This window comes from Oncorhynchus kisutch, linkage group LG19 (genome assembly GCF_002021735.2).
Source record: "Oncorhynchus kisutch isolate 150728-3 linkage group LG19, Okis_V2, whole genome shotgun sequence".
NCBI lineage: Eukaryota > Metazoa > Chordata > Actinopteri > Salmoniformes > Salmonidae > Oncorhynchus > Oncorhynchus kisutch.
Window position 1 is genome coordinate 25,337,453 of NC_034192.2, and position 22,083 is coordinate 25,359,535.

At 42.0% G+C, this 22,083-nt stretch overlaps 1 pseudogene; it reads left to right on the forward strand.

Moving 5' to 3' along the window:
- The first annotated feature begins 2,657 nt into the window (after positions 1–2,657).
- Positions 2,658–20,816, forward strand: LOC109910094 (C-terminal-binding protein 1-like; annotated as a pseudogene).
- Positions 20,817–22,083: the final 1,267 nt, after the last annotated feature.

Below are 22,083 nucleotides of genomic sequence, written 5' to 3' on the forward strand. Positions count from 1 at the left end.
ACCTCCTGTATATAGCATCGCTATTGTAATTTACTACTGCTCTTTAATTATTTGTTATTGTTATCTCTTAATTTTTCTGAGGGGGGGGGGGTTCTTAAAACTGCATTGTTGGTTAAAAGGGCTTGTAAGTAAGCATTTCACTGTTGTATTCGGCGCATGTGACGAATACAATTTGATTTGATTTGAATTGATTGCATGGTCTCGAACTGTGTTTGCTAGGGATGGGGGGAAAAGTGTGACACCACTCCAGCCCCAAAGGATGGGAGTTGCCCATCCCTTTTCTGGAAGTTCTGGAGCAGGTTTTTACCAAGGATCTCTCTGTACTTTGCTCTGTTCATCTTACCCCCGATCCTGACTAGTCTCCCAGTCCCTGCCGCTGAAAAACATCCCCACTGCATGACGCTGCCACCACCATGCTTCACCGTAGGGATGGTGCCAGGTTACCTCCAAACGTGATGCTTGGCATTCAGTCCAAAGAGTTCAATCTTGGTTTCATCAGACCAGAGAATCTTGTTTCTCATGGTCTGAGAGACCTTTAGGTGCCTTTTGGCAAACTTCATGTGGGCTGACATGTGTCTTTACTCAGGAGTGGCTTTCACCTTCCTGATTGGAAGGTTCTTCCATCTCCATAGAGAATCTCTGGAGATCTGTCAGAGTGACCATTGGGTTCTTGGTCACCTCCCTGACCATGGCCCTTCTTCCCCGATTGCTCAGTTTGGCCGGGCGGCCAGCTCTAGGAAGAGCCTTGGTGGTTCCAAACTTCTTCCATTTAAGAATGATGGAGGCCACTGTGTTCAGCATTCTTCAATGCTGCAGAAATGTTTTGGTACCCTTCCCCAGATCTGTGCCTCGACTCAATCCTGTCTCAGAGCTCTACTGAGAATTCATTCGACCTCATGGCTTGGTTTTTGCTCTGACATGGTGTCAACTGTGGGACCTTATATCGACCGGTGTGTGCATTTCCAAATCATGTCCAATCAATTGAATTTACCCCAGGTTGACTCCAATCAAGTTTTAGAAACATCTCAAGAATTATCAATGGAAACAGGATGCACTTGAGCTCAATTTCGAGTCTCATAGCAAAAATACTTATATAAATAAGGTATTTCTGTTTTTTATTTGTGATGCGTTTTCAAAAATGTCTAACCTGTTTTCTCTTCGTCATTATGGGGTATTAAGTGTAGATTTTAGAATAAGGCTGTAACGTAACAAAATGTGGAAAAGGGTAGGGTTCTAAATACTCTCCGAATGCAATGCAGGCTATGTTCCATGTTGTTCCCTATAATAAAATGTCAAACATGGACACGACAATTCAAGAGAAATAATCTACACAATAATTTGTGAAATGGGCCTTTTCCTATAATGGTAACTCAATCAGGCAACCGGTACTCAGTGCTGAACAGTGCTGAAATTGCAGCTGCGTTGGGTCTCGCCCGTCTATTAATCTGCTGATTACATGGACAAGGGGAACCTGATTAGTAATCCTAGATAATCAATGCTACTCTGAGACACTTTGTGAATACAGGCCTAGATCTTCCCGAAATGTTAGGTGTGTTAGTAAGTAAGTGGCAGGTAGGGGTTACAGGCAGTGAGACAAGTATACTGCAATTGTGTGTGTGGTGCCCTGGCCAGTCATAATTGGGTTGTTTGTGTAGCCTCAGGCCTTTGGCTCTTAATCTGAAACTCTCACCAGTCTCTGTACCTCTTCACTGTCACTGTTGAGTGATGTAATTCTCTGACACCTCTTCTCTCCTCCTTTCCTGAGCTCATGCCCTCGACAGACAGGATAGCAACAACAGCAGAGCTACAGCACCCCACATTCTGAAATGACACCTAAAATGCTCAGATTACCAATGGTTAAGTAGGTAGCTAGGATATATCAGTTAGCTAACCATTTACAGTAACAGCAGTTCATTCATAAGACAAAAAAACACTATATTTGTTGGGACTACCTTATGATCTTAAATCTACAGCAGAGATAAAGAAATATCACTTTATCTTTATCATTAATAGAAATGAATACATGAATTAATAGATAATAGATTCATACAATGAAGTTAAAGGGTGAACTATTTTGAAGGGACAGGAAGTGTTGGCTGTGCATTTAGCAAATGACAGGCATTCCACATTTAACACCCCACCCGGGAGGTAAAAATCAAAATATTCAGATATTGTTTGGTTGATATGCAAAAACGTTTAAAGCCATTTTCAGTTTTTGCCGTTTTCGTGTTGCTGATTGCTCCATTTTAACACAGAAAAGGAATTAACCACACGTACATACACCGTTACTGCATAACCTTTATCATTTTGTATTCATCAGGTAATCTAACCTAGCGTGCATAAAAAAACGTCTGAGTGGAGTCCCCTCATCTGTTTTTCAGGGGAAACGGAAGTTAGGTCTGTATCCCTGAAAACCCAAAACATCCGCTTTTTACCCGAAAACATCAGCTTTTTACCGACCCTGTGGAGAGTGTCTTTCAGGAAACAAAAGATACATTTTGTTTGGCCTTAGCTCCACCCCATTCCTCTTATTTTCTTTCAGCCACCTCACACTTGCACCCTTCTCTCTCTCTCGCTCTCACGCTCTCCCACTCCCATAAATGCAGTGACAGTTGCATTCTGTGTGTGTATGCATGTGTGATAGAGATAGTGGAAATAGAAAGTGAGAGAGGGAGGGAGAGTGAAGGAGCAAAGGGGAATGCTTGCCACTGAGGGGCAGGGAAAAGCAATAAGGAAATTGAAGTACCTGCCGCATGCTGTGGATTTTTATGAATATCTTGCTTGAAGTGAAAATTATTTTTTGGGAAAAAAGATGGGAAGCTCGCATTTTCTGAACAAAGGCTTGCCTTTAGGTAAACATTCAGCTTTCCTTTGGTGCATTGGACCACATGTTAACTGTGATTGCGCTGTGTGGTGTGTACACAGTGTACTGTACAGTATTCTTCCTTCCCTTCCCCCTCCACTCTCTCCCCCTCTCTCTCTCTCTCTCTATTATCTTAATCTCTACCATTCAGCAACTTACAATGCTGTAATAGCTTGCTTTCAACCTCGAATATGTTTCTGTTGATGCCTTGTATGCTTAGCCTATAGCCTCCTGTAGGGGTGAAGGACAGAAATACTATTTCCCTTCAAAAAATGCAAGGGCTGGCAAGGAGACACACAGCACATACTTCCTAAATGGCCTTCCCATTCATTGTGCAGTTGGGAACGGTGTTTCCAGTTCCATCTGACTTGCTTCCCAATTTTCCTTTCAGGGAAGAAAGAAACATTGATTCTAGAACAGTCTACTATTGGAATACTTCAGATTCAGGAAGGATAGAAAACAGCTTTGTAGGTGCTTAGTAGTCATGCTAGTATTGTGAATACTTCCATGTCTTCATTTTTTAAATTGGACCTTTATTTAACTAGGCAAATCACTTAAGAAATCATTCTTATTTTCAATGATGGCCTAGGAACAGTGGGTTAACTGCCTTGTTCGGGGGCAGAATGATAGATTTTTACCTTGTCAGCTCAGGGATTCGATCTTGCAACCTTTCAGTTACTAGTCCAACACTCTAACCACTAGGCTACCTGCCACCCCATACTGGTGTCTGTTACTTGGATGTATTTTGTATTGTATTCACAACATCAGCATATTTTCTACAATGGGGGTCTTGTTTGTTGCTTGATCTTTTTCTATTATTATTATTATTCAAGTCTGGGCTCGTAGGTGTGTTCAGTTCAGTGATCAATGGATCGTGTCTTATCTTGTTATTAAAATCAGGCTAATTGACAAAGATACCAATTCACCCATGGGGTGCTCAAATTGGCAGAATTACCCCCATGCAAAGATCACATGTCAGTATTGCCATGGAATGCCATGGATATTGGTGATAAGACAATTCATTGTTTGTTAATTTCTTTGAATTTGTATCATGTTGGCTTAGCTAATAGTTTTTGTATTTTCATTGATCTAAAACACAAATGTCAAACGTGGCTGATAAAACTCTCCAGTAATCGAGCTAGGCATATACATTCATGATCATTTTCATGTTTGTAGTGAATTACACCCTGTGGCAGATCAGTCCAGTTGTGATCTAAACGCAGACAAACAAGACATGGCTTAATGATCCTGTTTACCTGTGTGATTGTGTTTGTGTGTTTGCTCACTTGTGTCTGAGTGACTGTGTGTGTGCGTGCGTGTGTTCGCGTGACTGACTGAGTGTGTGTATTGGTGTTTGTGTCTCTCGGTGAGTATGCATGTGTCCGCCTGCATGTGTGTATGCTGGTGGCGGGATGAGGTAGGGAGGGAATGAGGGAGGGAGCTGAAGGAGAAGAGAGGGGTGTGTCTATACTCCCCTGGCTCGCCTAGGAGGGAGATTTCCTGTGGGAACAGAACAGTGGGTTGAGACAGTCACGCCATGTTTGTTCATGCCAGATTGGCTATGATCATAAATCACATAGCCTGAGCTGCTCACAGGTGCACAGTTTGTTTTCCTTCTTTATGGTGGTTACAGTTACGATGCTACCTTTCCTATCAATGCAAATATGGGTTTATTGGGCTGTATTGAAAAATAATGTATACGAGGACATCTTAAATAAGTGGGGAAATCAATTAAATAGAGCTATGTTTGAAGCATTTCATACTTGCATAGTAAAGGACAGCTCGGATCAAATCAAATCAAATTTGATTTGTCACATGCGCCCGAATACAACAGGTGTATAGTAGACCTTACCGTGAAATGCTTACTTACAAGCCCTTATTGACCAACAATGCAGTTTTAAGAAAATAGAGTTAGGAAAATATTTACAAAATAAAATTGAAATAATAAGTAACACAATAAAATAACAATAACGTGGCTATATACAGGAGGTACCGGTACCGTCAATATGCGGGGGTACGGGTTAGTCGAGGTAATTTGTACATGGAGGTAGGGGTAAAGTGACTATGCATAGATAATAAACAGCAAGTAGCAGCAGTGTAAAAACAAAGGGGGGAGGGGGTGTCAATGCAATAGTCCAGGTGGCCACAATTGATTAATTGATAAGCAGTCTTATGGCTTTGGGGGTAGAAGCTTTTAAGAAGCCTTTTGGACCTAGACGTCGTCTCTCTGGCACCGCTTGCTGTGCGGTAGCAGAGAGAACAGTCTATGACTTGGGTGACTGGAGTCTTTGGCAATTTTTTGGGCCTTCCTCTGACACCACCTAGTATATATGTCCTGGATGGCAGGAAGCTTGACCCCAGTGATGTACTGGGCCGTACGCACTACCCTCTGTAGAGCCTTACGGTTGGATGACGAGCAGTTGTCATACCATGAGATGCAACCGGTCAGGATGTTCTTGATGGTGCAGCTGTAGAACTAGTATCTGAGGACCCATGCCAAATCTTTTCAGTCTCCTAAGTGGGATTTAGCATTGTCTTGCCCTCTTCACAACTATCTTGGTGTGTTTGGACCATGATAGTTCGTTGGTGATGTGGACACTAAGGAACTTGGAACTCTCGACCCACTCCACAACAGCCCCGTCAATGTGAATGGGGGCGTGTTCAGCCCTCTTTTTCCTGTAGTCCACGATCAGCTCCTTGCTCACATTGAGGGAGAGGTTGTTCCCCTGGCACCACACTGACAGGTGTTTGACCACCTCCCTATTGGCTGTCTCATCATTGTCAGTGATCAGGCCTATCACTTTGTCGTCAGCAAACTTAATGATGGTGTTGGAGTCGTGCTTGGCCGCGCAGTTGAACAGGGAGTACAGGAGGGGACTGAGCACACACCCAAGGGGCCCCTGTGTTAAGAATCAGCATGCCGGATGTGTTGTTGCCTACCCTTACTACCTGGGGGGTGGCCCGTCATGAAGTCCAGGATTCAGTCGCAAAGGGAGGTATTAAGTCCCAGGGTCCTTAGCTTAGTGATGAGCTTTGAGGGCAGTATGGTGTTGAACGCTGAGCTGTAATCAATGAATAGCATTCTCACATAGGTGTTCCTTTTGCCCAGGTGTGAAAGGGCAGTGTGGAGTGCAATAGATATTTCATTATCTGTGGATCTGTTGGGACGGTATGCAAATGGGGGGGGGGTCTAGGGTTTCTGGGATAATGGTGTTGATGTGAACTATGACCAGCCTTTCAAAGCATTTCATAGCTACAAAGGTGGGTGCTACGGGTCGGAAATCATTTATGCAGGTTACCTTAGTGTTCTTGGGCACAGGGACTATGGTGGTATGCTTGAAACATGTTGGTATTACAGACTCAGACAGGGAGAGTTTGAAAATGTCAGTGAAGATACTTGCCAGTTGGTCAGCGCATGCTCGGAGTACACGTCCATGTAATCCGTCTGGCCCTGTGGCCTTGTGAATGTTGATCTGTTTAAAGGTCTTACTCATATCAGCTGCAGAGAGCGTGATCACACAGTCGCCAAAACAGCTGATGCAGTGCAGTGTTACTCACCTCGAAGCGAGCATAGAAGTTATTTAGCTCGTCTGATAGGCTCGTGTCACTAGGCAGCTCTCGGCTGTGCTTCCCTTTGTAGTCTGATATAGTTTGTAAGCCCTGCCACATCCAACGTGCGTCAGAGCCGGTGTAGTACGATTCGATCTTAGTCATGTATTGATGCTGTTTGATTGATTGCCTGTTTGATGGTTCGTCGGAGGGCATTGTGGGATTTCTTCTAAGCTTCCGGGTTATAGTCTCGCTCGTTGAAAGCGGCAGCTCTACCCTTTAGCTCAGTGCGAATGTCGCCTGTAATCCATGGCTTCTGATTGGGGTATGTGCGCACAGTCACTGTGAGGACGACGTCATCGATGCACTTATTGATGAAGCCAGTGACTCATGTGGTGTACTCCTCAATGCCATTGGAAGAATCCTGGAACATATTTCAGGTTGTGCCATGAAAACAGTCCTGTAGTTTAGCATCTGCTCCATGCTATTCTGACCAGTTTTTTTATTAACCGAGTCATTGGTGCTTCCTGCTTTAATTTTTGCTTGTAAGCAGGAATCAGGAGGATAGAATTAAGGTCAGATTTGCCAAATCTGAGGGCGAGGGAGAGCTTTGTACGCTTCTCTGTGTGTGGAGTAAAGGGGATGTAGAGTTTTTTTCCCTCTGGTTGCACATTTAACATGCTGATAGTAATGAGGTAAAACTGATTAAAGTTTCCCTGCATTAAAGTCCCCGGCCACTAGGTGTGCCACCTCTGGATGAGCGTTTTCCTGTTTGCTTATGGCGATAATCAGCTCATTGAGTGTGGTTTTAGTGCCAGCACCAGACTGTGATGGTATGTAGACAGCTACGAAAAATGCTGATGAAAACTCTCTAGGTAGATAGTGTGGTCTACAGTTTATCATGAGATACTCTACCTCAGGCGAGCAAAACCTCGAGACTTCCTTAGATATCTTGCATCAGCTGTTGTTTACAAATATGCATTGGCCCACACCCAGTTTCTTACCAGAGGCTGCTGTTCTATCCTGCCGATAGAGTGTATAACCCGCCAGCTGTATGTTATGAATGTCGCCGCTCAGCCACGACTCTGTGAAACATAAGATATTACAGTTTCTAGGACATAGGTGCTTTCAGTTCGTTCCATTTATTTCCCAGCGATTGAATGTTAGCTAGCAGTACGGATGGCAAAGGCAGATTATCCACTCGTTGCCTGATCCTCACAAGGCACCCCGATCTCTTTCCGCAAAATCTCTGTTTCTTTCTCCAGCGAATGACGGAGATGAGGGCCTGTACGGGTGTTTGGAGTATATCCTTCCCGTCCGACTCATTAAAGAAATATTCTTCGTCTAATTCGAGGTGAGTATTTGCTGTTCTGATGTCCAGAAGCTCTTTTCTGTCATAAGAGATGTTAGCAGCAACATTATGTACAAAATAAGTTACAAACAATGCGATTGAACAAACAAAATAGCACGGTTGGTTAAGAGCCAATAAAAAGGCAGCCATCTTCATCAAAAAAGTGTTAAGTTTAGGGTTAAAGCTTAGGAGTTAGGTTAAAGGCTTGAAGTTAGGGTTTAGGGGAAGAGTTAGCTAACATGCGAAGTAACTCCAAAAGTAGCTAAAAAGCAGTAAGTAGTTGCAAAGTTGCTAATTAGCTAAAATGCTAAAGTTGTCCATGATGAGATTCAAATATGCAACCTTTAGGTTGCTAGACATTCGCGTTACCACCCGTTTTCTTTAACTGTCTCAACAGAATGAAACAAAATATGTTTTTATAGGCTATTTGAAGGACATGTAATTGTGGCTAATTTAGACAATATGTTGGTGGTGGTGGCTGTGTGGGTGGTTAAACAGCCAATGCATACGGTACATTTCTCAAATGTCCGATAATTTAAGATCTTCCAGGTCACTTGTCTGGGCTTTTGGCTGATAAAGACATTTATAAAATAAGATTGGCACCAATTGACCAGGAGAAGAAAAAAAATCACATTGCGAAATAATGTTTTTTTTGCCTTCTCATTGGTGAATATACCAGTAAATGTAAATATATTTGACCGGTCGTGCTTATCAGTCTATGGGTTAATTTGCATAATTTTGTGGAATTAAATTGCAGTGTGTATATTCGTTATGTATTTTATTTATCACAAGCGCACAGCTAAGTCTTTGAGTTGAAAATCTGTCAGACAGCCCAATCATTGCGCAAAAGTTCTAAATGCAATCGTTTGTTAAAAAAAGTTATTATGGCCACGATTAAAAAGAGCTACTATTTATAGCCATATTTCTCATGGTAGCCTAATTGATACATCCTTCCCATTCACCATTCAAATGCATATTTTTTTTATTTTTATTTTTATTTAACCTTTATTTAACTAGGCAAATTCTTATTTACAATGACGGCCTACCAAAAGGGCAAAGGCCTCTTGCGGGGAAGGGGGCTGGGATTAAAACAATTAAATACATAAAAATATATAGGACAAAACACACATCACGACAAGAGAGACAACACAACACTACATAGAGTCCTAAAACAACAACATAGCAATTCAGCAACACATGACAACACAGCATTGTAGCAACACAACATGACAACATGGCAGCAGCACAACATGGTAGCAGCACAAAACACGGTACAAATATTATTGGGCACAGACAACAGCACAAAGGGCAAGAAGGTAGAGACAAAAATACATCATGCAAAGTAGCTACAACCGTCAGTAAGAGTGTCCATGATTGAGTCTTTGAATGAAGAGATTCCGATTAAACTGTTCAGTTTGAGTGTTTGTTGCAGCTCGTTCCAGTCGCTAACTGCAGCAAACTGAAAAGAAGAGCGGCCCAGGGATGTGTGCTTTGGGGACCTTTAACAGAATGTGACTGGCTGTATATGGAGGATGAGGGCTGCAGTGAATATCTCAGATAGGGGGGAGTGAGGCCTAAGAAGATTTTATAAATTATCATCATCCAGTGGGTCTTGCGACGGGATGACCAGTTTACAGAGGAGTCTAGTGTGCAGTGATGTGTCCTATAAGGAGCTTTGGTGGCAAATATGATGGCTGAATGGTAAATAACATCTAGCCGCTCAAGAGCACCCTTACCTGCCGATCTATAAATTACATCTCCGTAATCTAGCATGGGTAGGAAGGTAATCTGAATCAGGGTTAGTTTGGGAGCTGGGGTGAAAGAGGAGCGATTACGATAGAGGAAACCAAGTCAAGATGTAACTTTAGCCTGCAGCTTTGATATGTGCTGAGAGAAGGACAGTGTACCCTATAGCCATACTCCCAAGTACTTGTATGAGGTGACTACTTCAAGCTATAAACCCTCAGAGGTAGTAATCACACCTGTGGGGATAGGGGCATTCTTCTTACCAAACCACATGACCTTTGTTTTGGAGGTGTTCAGAACCAGGTTAAGGGCAGTTGAACACTAAGAAAACTTTGTTGTAGAGCGTTTAACTCAAAATCCCGGGAAGGGCCAGCTGAGTATAAAACTGTATCATCTGCATGTAAAAGGATGAGAGAGCTTCCTACTGCCTGAGAGATGTTGTTGATGTAAATTGAGAAGAGCTTGGGGCATAGGACCGAGCCTTGGGGTACTGCCTTGGTGACAGGCAGTGGCTGAGACAGCAGATGTTCTGACTTTATACACTGCACTCTTTGAGAGAGTTAGTTAGCAAACCAGGCCAAAGACCCCTCAGAAACACCAATACTCATTAGCTGGCCCACAAGAATGGAATGGTCTACCATATCAAAAGCTTTGGCCAAGTCAATAAAAATAGCAGCACAACATTGCTTAAAATCAAGGGCAATGGTGACATCATTGGCAGGAAGACAGGTTTCATCAGCGTGTAACACACCACTTTGCAATGATATGGAGGCAGTATGCATTTTGAAAACATATGTATATTAATTTTACTACCTGAAGATTTTACTACCTATTTTGAAGCATGTTTAAGCTTGTTTCAAAGTATCCTAGGCAAAGTATGACCATATCCGTGGAGGCAATTATTTGATAATTATTTGCCATTGAAACCAGTAGCCTATTTCTCTCACGTTCTATTGTTATTGCGTCTTTAGATTTCCCCTCTTTCTACATTTCTAATGGATATTTTAATCTCTGTCACTTTGACAACAGTGTTTTCTTCTAATTGTATTATGAAACTAACATTCGCGCGTAGCCTATGGCCTTGTGCGCATTGCTGCGCTTATAATGTGATGAAATAATAGTTGATCAACATTTTAAGCAAAACATTCTGATCTAATGCATCAGACTTAATGGTTGTATGAATTTGTGATCTATCGTTCCACAATTGTTCCAGAGTTTCTTAGCAATAGGCTATTTCTTTCTCGACAAGCTGACCAGCAGAATAGGTAATTTTGTATACTATGGGGCATAATAGATTGACATAGGCTAGTGATTTTGCTGTTCATTACTCATCTTGTTGGCTGGGGAAAATGTGTACAGCTATTCTAATATCTTCAATGCACATCGGAATTTGGTAAGAAGCCTTTCATTGCATTCTCGACTTGCATGTTTTGTTAAAATAAATTACTATAATTTAAACGTGATTTCTGTCATTCTGAGCACAGTGAATGGACGTCCTAATCAGGTTACACACCTAATGCATATGGATCCAGTAAATTTCTCAAATGTCTGGTCAATTAAAATGCTGCCGGTCATATGTCAGGCACCACATTTTCATAACGGTCCGGCGCCATATACAGTGCATTTGGAAAGTATTCACACCCCTTGACTTTTTCCACATTTTGTTACGTTACAACCGTATTCTAAAATGATTAAATTGTTTATTTCCCCTCATCAATCTACACTCAATACCCCATAATTACAAAGCAAAAACAGATTGACATTTTTGCAAATGTATATAAAAAAAACGGAAATATCACATTTACATAAGTATTCAGACCCATTGCTCAGTACTTTGTTAAAGCACCTTTGGCAGTGATTACAGCCTTGAGTCTTCTTGGGTATAATGCTAAAAGCTTGGCACACCTGTATTTGTGGAGTTTCTCCCATTCTTCTCTGCAGATCCTCTCAAGCTCTGTCAGATTGCACAGCTATTTTCAGGTCTCTCCAGAGATGTTCGATCGGGTTCAAGTCCGCTCTCTGGCTGGGCCACTCAAGGACATTCAGAGACTTGTTCCCGAAGCCACTCTTGCGTTGTCTTGGCTGTGTGCTTCGGGTTGTTGTCCTGTTGGGAGGTGAACCTTTGCCCCAGTCTGAGGTCTGAGTTTGGCGGATGCCAGGAGAACGCTACCTGCCCCAATGTATAGTGCCAACTATAAAGTTTGGTGGAGGAGGAATAATGGTCTGGGGCTGTTTTTCGTGGTTCGGGCTAGGCCCCTTAGTTCCAGTGAAATCTTAACGCTACAACATACAATGACATTCTAGACGATTCTGTGCTTCCAACATTGTGGCAACAGTTTGGGGAAGGCCCTTTCCTGTTTCAGCATGACAATGCCCCCATGCACAAAGCGAGGTCCATACAGAAATGGTTTGCCAAGATCGGTGTGGAAGAACTTGACTGGCTTGCACAAAGCCGTGACCTCAACCCAATCTAACACCTTTGGGATGAATTAGAACACCGACCTCACTAATGCTATTGCGGCTGAATGGAAGCAAGTCCCCGCAGCAATGTTCCAATATCTAGTGAAAAGCCTTCCCAAAACAGTGTGCCTCTTGAGTGGCGCAGGGGTCTAAGGCACTGCATCGCAGTGAGGCATCACTACAGACCCGGGTTCAATCAATCAATGTGTCGCAGCTGGAGACCCATGAGGTGGCACAAAATTGGCCCAATGTTGTCGGATAAGGGGAGTGTTTGGCTGGCTGGGATGTCCTTGTCCCATCACACTCTAGCAACTCCTGTGGCGGGCTGGACGCATGCACTCTGACACGTTGTACAGTGTTTTCTTTGACACGTTGGTGCGGCTGGCATTCGGGTTAAAGGAGCAATGGGACAAGACTGTAACTACCAATTGGGGAGAAAAGGGGGAAACAATTATAAAAGTGGAGACTGTTATAGCAGTATAGTGGTGAACAACTCCATATTAATGCCCATGATTTTGGAATTAGATGTTTGAGTAGGTGTCCACATACTTTTGGTAATGTAGTGTATGTTTCCAAAGATTTCTACATTAATGTGGATGCTACCATGATTATGGAAAGTCCTGAATGAATCATCAATATTGAGACGTGAGAAAGTTACAGACATTCAAATATCATACACCCATGACCTGCTAACCTCTCACCATTATAATAGCAGGGGTTAGCATTTTTGGGGGGTGTTATGATATTTGTGCGTCACTGTCAGTAGTACGCATTTGCATTCCAAAACGGTATTGTATTTTGAAATTTGTGAAAGGCAAATTCACAGCCACAGCTAACCATATTATTTCAACCTCATAGTGTGGAAAGATATATAAAACACAGTGAAATCTCATTTTTGACTGCACTGGGCTGTTAAAACTGCAACATTTTCTTAATGCCCCAAGTCATTTATGACTTAGTTACCACTTTCACTGTAATTTTCAATTTGATTAATTGCAACATCAGGGGGTATATTTCTCATTTATTGACACATTTTGAGAGGTTTGAAGTCACAGTATGAAAAGGTCTGCTTCTGGCGGCTTGTAAAAAAACATGCATAAAGAAAACCTTTAACATTTTGAATTGCTTTCCAGAGTCATGGATGCAAAATTGCCTTTTTAAAACTGGGAATAATTAAGAAACCAAGTATGAGACCCCATTTAGGATTTTTTTTTACTAGCATGGGATCCATTAACAGACCAGCTAACAACTGGATTTATGGTGGATTATAGGTGGAAAAGTATACCAAACATTAGGAACACCTTCCTATTATTGAGTCCCCCCCCCCCCCCCCCCCCGCAGAAGTGCTTCCCACAGTTGTGTCAAGTTGGCTGGATGCCCTTTGGGTGGTGGACCATTCTTGATACACACAGGAAACTATTGAGCATGAAAACCCCAGCAGCGTTGCAGTTCTTGACACATGGTAGCAGATGCGCTTGGCATCTGCTACCATACCCCGTTCAAAGGCACTGAAATCTTTTGTTTTGCCCTCCATGTCTCAATTGTCTCAACGCTTAAAAATCCTTCTTTAACCCGTCTCCTCCCCTTTATCTAAACTGACTAAAGTGGATTTAACAAGTGACATCAATATGGGATTATTGCTTACACCTGGATTCACTTGCTCAGTCTATGTCATGGAAAGAGCAGGGGGTTCTTAATGCTTTGTATACTCAGTGTATATGCTCATAAACACAACTGCAATTTTCCCACACACCATGTCAAATTCACAACCCATACCAGTAAAATATGATGTCAAATACAGTATGTTTTACCCGTCCACTCTCTCTGTCTTCAGGCATCCGACCGCCTATCATGAATGGGACCATGAACCCACGGCCCCTGGTGGCCCTGCTGGACGGGCATGACTGCACCATAGAGATGCCAATCCTGAAAGACGTGGCTCACTTCTGTGATCCTCAGTCCACCCAGGAGATCCATGAGAAGGTGCTGCCCTGCCCTGCCTTGCCCTTGCCCCATTTTTAGATTTGTGTATTGTATTGTGAATTGTTAGAAACTACTGCACTGTTGGAGCTAGGAACACAAGCATTCCGCTACACCCGCAATAACATCTGCTAAATATGTGTATGCGACCAATAAAATTTGATTTGAAAGATTAGCTTCTACTACAAGAGCCCAACGGAGAGCCCATGTCAGGGCCTTTGGAGTAAACAACACAGCCACAGTTAATTCAGTTTGCTTTTAATTCTGATGACATATTAGTTCAAAGTGTCTATTATTGAAGGGTGCTATACAACTGTCCTCTGTGCACTAAACCTGAGAGCTTTCTGTTGGCAGGTACTGCACGAGGCTGTAGGAGCTCTGATGTACCACACCCTCACGCTAATGAGGGAGGACCTGGAGAAATTCGGATCATCGTTCGCATAGGCAGCGGCTTCGACAATATCGACATCAAGTCGGCTAGAGATTTAGGTGAGGCCCTGCATTACTCTTTCTCAACTTTATACAGATGTCCACCCAAAGACATGCAGGCTTACTAGGTCAAATATTATATAATTTTCTGCATGTTATGGATTTCCATTTAAAACAAAGTGCAACTGCTCAGCACTCCATAATAAAAACAACTTTTTGATATAGTAAACTATACTTACCTTACGTTACTCCACCTTACACTACGAGTAGCTGTTTACAATAGTCCTCTCCCCCAATAGGGATAGCAGTGTGTAACATGCCAGCAGCGTCTGTGGAGGAGACAGTGTAGAGGAGACTCCACACTGTGTCACATCCTGAACTTGTACAGACGAACCACGTGGCTTCACCAGGCACTGCGCGAGGGCACCAGGGTACAGAGCGTGGAGCAGATCAGAGAGGTGGCGTCCGGTGCGGCGCGGATCCGCGGGGAGACACTTGGCATCATCGGCCTCGGTTAGTCAGAGATCTTTCAGTACAATGTTGTATTACACTACCCAACTAGGTATTAGCTGAAAATACGATTGTGGATAATTGGTTGTTTAGATATGGGATTGTTCAATAGTGTTCGATAGTTTTTCTATATGCCATTGTTTGCTGTGAATTGTTACAAAACAGGCATGGTATATGCTGTAAGGATTTAACCTTTATTGCATCCCTTTGGTGTAATTACAGTATTTACATGTCTGTGAATTACTCAAATGTCCATGTTGTGTTGTGTATCCTCAGGCCGTGTAGGCCAGGGTGTAGCGCTCAGAGCCAAAGCGTTTGGGTTCAATGTGATCTTCTATGACCCATACCTGTCTGACGGGGTGGAGCGAGCCCTGGGCCTGCAGCGTGTAAACACCCTCCAGGACCTGCTTTTCCACAGCGACTGTGTCACCCTCCACTGCAGCCTCAATGAGCAAAACCACCACCTCATCAATGACTTCACCATCAAACAGGTCAAGGACATGACGCACGTACACACACAATCTAAATTAGGCCTACAAAAAGGGGGGACACATATTGTACAATACAGGTGGACAACTTTGTTTTTAGAAGTGGGGGAGGGACATATTTTATAGAAAATGTCTCCAGTCGAATAAACACTCCAAATAGCCTACCTGACTGCTCAGAGGTGTTCTCATAGTCCTAAAGCACTTAAAAAAAAATCTAAAATATATTTTAATTTAACACTTTTATTTCATAGTTTTGATGTTATTTCATAGTTTTGATGTCTTCACTAATATTCTACAATGTAGAAAATAGTAAAAATAAAGAAAAACCCTGAGTAGGTGTGCCTCTGGTAATCAGCCTCTGGTAAGACACGGGGCGTGGGCCTATGCATATTTGTAAACAGCTGGTGCACGATATCTAAGGAAGTCTCACGAGGTAGAGTATCTCATGATAACCTGTAGACCACACTATCTACCTAGAGAGTTTTCATCTGTATTTTTCGTAGCTGTCTACATACCACCACAGACCGATGCTGGCAATAAGACCTCACTCAATGAGCTGTATACCTCCATAAGCAAACAGGAAAATGTTCATCCAGCTCCTGGTGGCCAGGGACTTTAATGCAGGGAAGCTTAAATCCATGTTACAACATTTCTAATCAGATTGTTAAATGTGCAACCAGAGGGAAAAAAACTCTAGACCACCTTTACTGCACACACAGAGACGTGTACAAAGCTCTCCCTTGCCCTCCATTTGACAAATCTGACCATAATTCTATCCTCCTGATTCCTGCTTACAAGCAAAAAAATGAAGCAGTGACTCGGTCAATAAAAAAGTGGTCAGATGAAGCAGATGCTAAACTACAGGACTGTTTTGCTAGCAGGGACTGGAATATGTTCCCGAGATTCTTCCGATGGCTTTGAGGAGTAGACCACATCAGTCACTGGCTTCATCAATAAGTGCATCGATGATGTCGTCCCCACAGTGACTTTTAAAGACATTTAAAAGAAATACCTTTTATAGGTAGTCACAAGGCCGCAGGGCCAGACGGATTACCAGGACGTGTACTTCGAACATGCGCTGACCAACTGGCAAGTGTCTTCACGGACATTTTCAACCTCTCCCTGTCTGAGTCTGTAATACCAACATGGTTCATGCAGACCACCATAGTCCCTTACCACCAACGACCCTGGGACTAAACAACTCCCTCTGCAACTGGTAAGGGTAGGTAACAACACATCTGCCACGCTGGCATTTGGCATGGGTCCTCAGATCCTCAAAAGGTTTTACAGCTGCACCATCGAGAGCATCCTGACAGGTTGCATCACTGCTTGGTATGGCAACTGCTCGGCCTCCGACCGAAACGCACTACAGAGAGTAGTGTGTACGGCCCAGTACATCACTGGGGCCAAGCTTCCTGCCATCCAGGACCTCTATACCAGGCGGTGTCAGAGGAAGGCCCTAAAAATTGTCAAAGACTCCAGCCACCCTAGTCATGGACTGTTCTCTCTTCTACCGCACGGCAAGCGGTCCCGGAGCGCCAAGTGTAGGTCCAAAAGGCTTCTAAACAGTTTCTACCCCCATGTCATATGACTCCTGAACATCTAATCAAATGGCTATCCAGACTATTTGCATTTGATTTGTGTCCAAACATTTGACTGGTATTGTATATGCGGATTATAATGTTGGTCTGTCAAAACTACAGTCAGATCTTATAGCATCAAATGAGAATGTGATTAATAATAACATAAAATGTGTTTTCTATTGGGTGATTACAATATACATTTTACAAGTAAGAACCACTCACTGATATCTGACTTTTTGAATACTTTATACTCCAGCTATATGTATCCCTTCATCTATAAGCCCACTAGAGTGACCAGTTTATCTGCCACCCTTATTGATAATATTTTTTACAAATTCTTTGAATAATGTCGCTAATACAGGTTTACTTTATCCTGACATTTCTGACCACTTTCCAATTTTCCACTTCTCTTTGGCAGCTGGAAATGAACAGATGGGAATGATTAGGAGCATTAAATGTAGAATATTTAACAAAATGAATTGTGCTTTAAAATGTTGATTGATGATATTTCATGGGAAAAATGTTATAATCAGGCCGTTGTGGAGTGTGCTTACCAGACTTCTCACATCTTTCAACTCTGTTTTTCACCTCTGCTTTCCCTGAGTTAAACCACGTGAGAGCACTAGAAGGGTGCTGGAAACCTTGGTCACAACCAGTCTCAAAAAATTCTCTCAAATCCCTCTCACCTGAATTCTGCAAATTACAAAAAGTATGAGAACAAATTTACGCACCTACTTTGGATATTCCCCAAATATATATTTTACTAATTCCAAGAATCCTTAAATAATATAAAGTCAACTTGGAAAGTCATCAAACAACTATCCCATCGAAGTGATGAAATCTGTTGGCATCTGTCACGACTTCCGCAGAAGTCGGCTCCTCTCCTTGTTCGGGCGGCGTTTCGACGTCACCGGCTTTCTAGCCATCGCTGCTCCATTTTGGATGTATCCATTTGTTTTGTCTTGTTCCTTGCACACCTGGTTTTCATTCCCCAATTACACTACACGTATGTATTTCTTTGTTCCCCCTCACGTCTTTGTGGTAGATTGTTTGTGTGTTACGTGTTTTTGAACGCACTAGGCTTGTGTGCTTTTTTCCCGTGTTATTTCACGAAGCCTGTTTTGTGTACATTTGATGTGTTGCGACTGTTTTGCGCATTATACACTTTGCCTTGTTGGCTGGAGGTTTTTTGGAAGCAGTTGCGTCAGTCTGTATGTCTCTCCTGCCGAAATAAAGTGTGCACCTGTTCACAATTCTCTGCCCTCCTGCACCTGACTTCAGCACAAGTACGCACACGCCTGACAGTATCATCAGAAATATTAGTGGTTTAGTTCATCAGGCACGCTTCCTAACTTTTTACTCTAGCTTAATTTACCCATATCTCATTTACTGTAATATTGTCTGGGCCAGTACATATGCCTCCAACATGCACACATTACTCATCATATAAAAGAAATGTGCAAAGACTAGCCACCTCTAATTACCTGGCTCCATCTGCTCCTTTGTTTAAGAAACTCAATATCTTGTATATTTACCACAATGTATGTCAATTATGAATTTTCATCTACAAATACTCATACCTCCCAGACAGTTTACCTAAACCCTTTAAATGGATTTTTATAGGTTAATTCTGAAATCCATCTATATAACACTGTGATAACCTTCACACTCCCCACTGCCACACCTCACATAGTCAATTCTCTATCAGATACAGAGGTACCGTACTCTGGAATTCTTATCTTCACATTGCCAAAACCTCATCATCCCTCAATAACAAGCAAAGACAGGGGGTCAGCTTGATGAAACCAAACTACTCATCAGTAATCTCCATGTATCCCATCTCTCACACACTCACATCCACACATGCACACACACATAGCAACAAAATGATATACTGTTTATTATTTTTTGTGATTGCTGATCAGTTAATTTGTACATTTATGATTAGCGGGTTTTGTTATCTGTTTTAACAAACATGTTACATTTTTGTACTTGTATTACATATACACCTGCACACCGTTTTGTATTTATTTGTTTTTATCTGTATTGTTGTTCATCACTTATTTGCTTTGGTGCAAATAAATTAAACCTAAACCTACTAAGACATTTAATTTACAGTTGTGCACTGCATTGTTTACATATTTTATATGGTCTGTTGTAGATACGCCAGGGTGTGTTCCTGGTTAACACGGCCCGAGGGGGGCTCGTGGATGAGAAGGCCCTGGCACAGGCCCTGAAAGAGGGGAGGATACGAGGGGCAGCCCTGGACGTCCACGAGACAGAGCCCTTCGGGTTAGCTCCCTTTACATTACTCTTATATTCTTATATTCTTATACTGTCTCCATTTTGATCATATTCTTTTCCCACTGTGTTGAGGAGAGTCTAATATTACGCAACTTGGTTTCCTTTTTCTCAGCTTCAGCCAGGGACCTCTGAAAGATGCTCCTAACCTGATATGTACTCCCCACGCTACCTGGTACAGCGAACAGGCTTCTATTGAGATGAGAGAGGAGGCAGCCCTGGAGATCCGACGAGCCATTTCAGGTAACATACCTGTTACACTAATAATGGGTATTCTTGGGTTGATTATTGTTTTCCCCAAAGGGAAATGTATCAGGCTCCCAGGCTCCCCTCTCACTAATAAACAACAGCAAAGCCACAATAACAAACTCTCTTATAACGGCGTTGTGCTTCATCAATGACTGGTTCCTGCTTCCAGGTCGTATTCCAGACAGCCTAAAGAACTGTGTGAATAAAGAGTTCCTGTCCCAGACTACTCACTGGGTCAATATGGACCCTGCTGTCATTCATCCTGAGCTCAATGGGCCCTACAGGTATTGAACCCACTGTTGATAAAGTAAAGTAGATACCGGTACTGTATATGCATTTACAAGTGCTATAGCATTTTCTGATTCATCCTCTCCTTATCTCAGGTACCCTCCTGGTGTTGTGAGTTTGGCCTCTGGGGAGCTCCCTCCGCCTACAGAGGGAATCGTTCCTAATGCCGTGCCCATAACACACAGCCTGCCCAGCGTCGCCCACCCCTCTCACGCCCCTTCGCCGGGCCAGCCAGGCAAAGCAGAGTCAGACAGAGAGCAGCACACCAATGACCAGTTGTTGTAGCCCTGCCCCACAGAGCTCTCTGTCCAACCAAAATAACTCTACTGGTCTTCATTTGTTGGAAAAGGAATGGAGTTGAAGCCTCATAGGTTTCAAACAGCTGCCATGAAACAGATGAAACAGACAGACTCACAGAGGTCTATTACAGTTCATCTGGTCCAACCATAGTGGTAATCTTTTACAAACATTTTTTTTGCAGAAAAAAATAATAATGTGGATTTGGAAAGAGAAAATACAAATATATTTTAAAGAGAATCCTGCTGTTTAGACTGTAGTTTGACCTAGTAAAGTGGGTGAATATCTGTTGCTGTGTCCTATGGGTTCATCGTTAAAGCAGAAGTAGTTGATTATAACATGAATAACCTGTTGGTATACAGTTTTTAGAACTATGAAAACAATATTTATATTGCAGTCTAATAGAAAAAAAGGGTGAAAACTAACCAACTGATTTTTAAAAGTTTTTATATATTCCCCAACAAGCCCCAAAAGAGGAAGCTTTTGCACAACTTCTCAGGAAATTTAATTTCTCTAGTTATTTTCCATTTATGCCAGATAGTGCTTTCTTTTTCTACCTGCCTGCCTGTTTTGTTTATATTAGCAAACATACTATCCCATAAGAGTCTAAGCCGGGGGAGGAGGTGGGTTCTACTAAGCTATATTGAATTGTTTTAAGAAGGTCACACCAAAGATAATTTAGCTATTTGATTTTGAATTTTAAGACCCCTTGAAGTATCAACAAAAGATTTGATTGAAAAAAAGAAAATAATTGTAAGACAAACTTCCTTTAGATTTTTTGTGGGGGGACTATCTGTTGTTCCATCTGTTATTCAATGCGTTTGTATGGACTAATAAGCAGTAAGGCTAAATAAAAATTGTAGGTATCAAAAAAAAAATATATATATATATATTTGATGTAAAAAATGTATTTCGCCTTACTTCTATTAGCCCATACAAATGCATTGATTAACAACAGATGCACTACATGCAAAAACAGATAGTCACCCCTCAAAGAATCTAAAGAAAGTGTCTGCCCTATACATGAGAGGCCTGTGAGTCTTCTGAGGCCTGTGAGCAAAACAACTGACATACTGATGTACAGTACTAGTCAAAAGTTTAAACACATCTACTTATTCAATGGTTTTTCTTTATTTTTACATTTTCCACATTGTAGAATAATAGTGAAGACATACACACTATTAAATAACACATTTGGAATCATGTAGTAACCAAAAAAGTGTTAAACTAATCCAAAAATATTTTATATTTGAGATTCTTCAAAGTAGCATCCTCTCAACCAGCTTCATGAGATAGTCACCTGGAATGCATTTCAATTAACATGTGTGCCTTGATAAAAGTTAATTTGTGGAATTTCTTTCCTTCTTAATTGGTTTGAGCCAATCAGTTATGTTCTGACAAGGTGGGGGAAGGGGGGTTGGTATACGGAAGATGGCCCTATTTTGTAAAAGATCAAATCAAATTTTCCTGGTCACATACAGGTGATTTGCAGATGTTATTGCGGGTGTAGCGAAATGCTTGCGCTTCTAGCTCCGACAGTGCAGTAATATATAACAAGTAATATCTAACAAATTACACAACATATACCGAATACACACAAATATAAGTAGGAATGAATTAAGACTATATACATCTGGATGAGCGTTGTCAGAGCGGAACTGAACTACAGTAGAATAGTATAGAAAACAGTATATGCATGTGAGATGAGTAACGCAAGATATGTAAACATTAAGTGACTAAGATACCGTAGAATAGTATAGAATACAGCATATGATATGAGTAATGCCAGATATAAGTAAACATTAAAGTGACTAGTGTTCCATTCCTTACAGTAGCCAGTGATTTCTAGTCTATGCCTATAGGCAGCAGCCTCTAACGTGCTAGTGATCGCTGTTTAACTGTCTGATGGCCTTGAGATAGAAGCTGTTTTTCAGTCTCTCGGTCCCAGCTGTGATGCACCTGTACTGTCCTCACCTTCTGGATGATAGC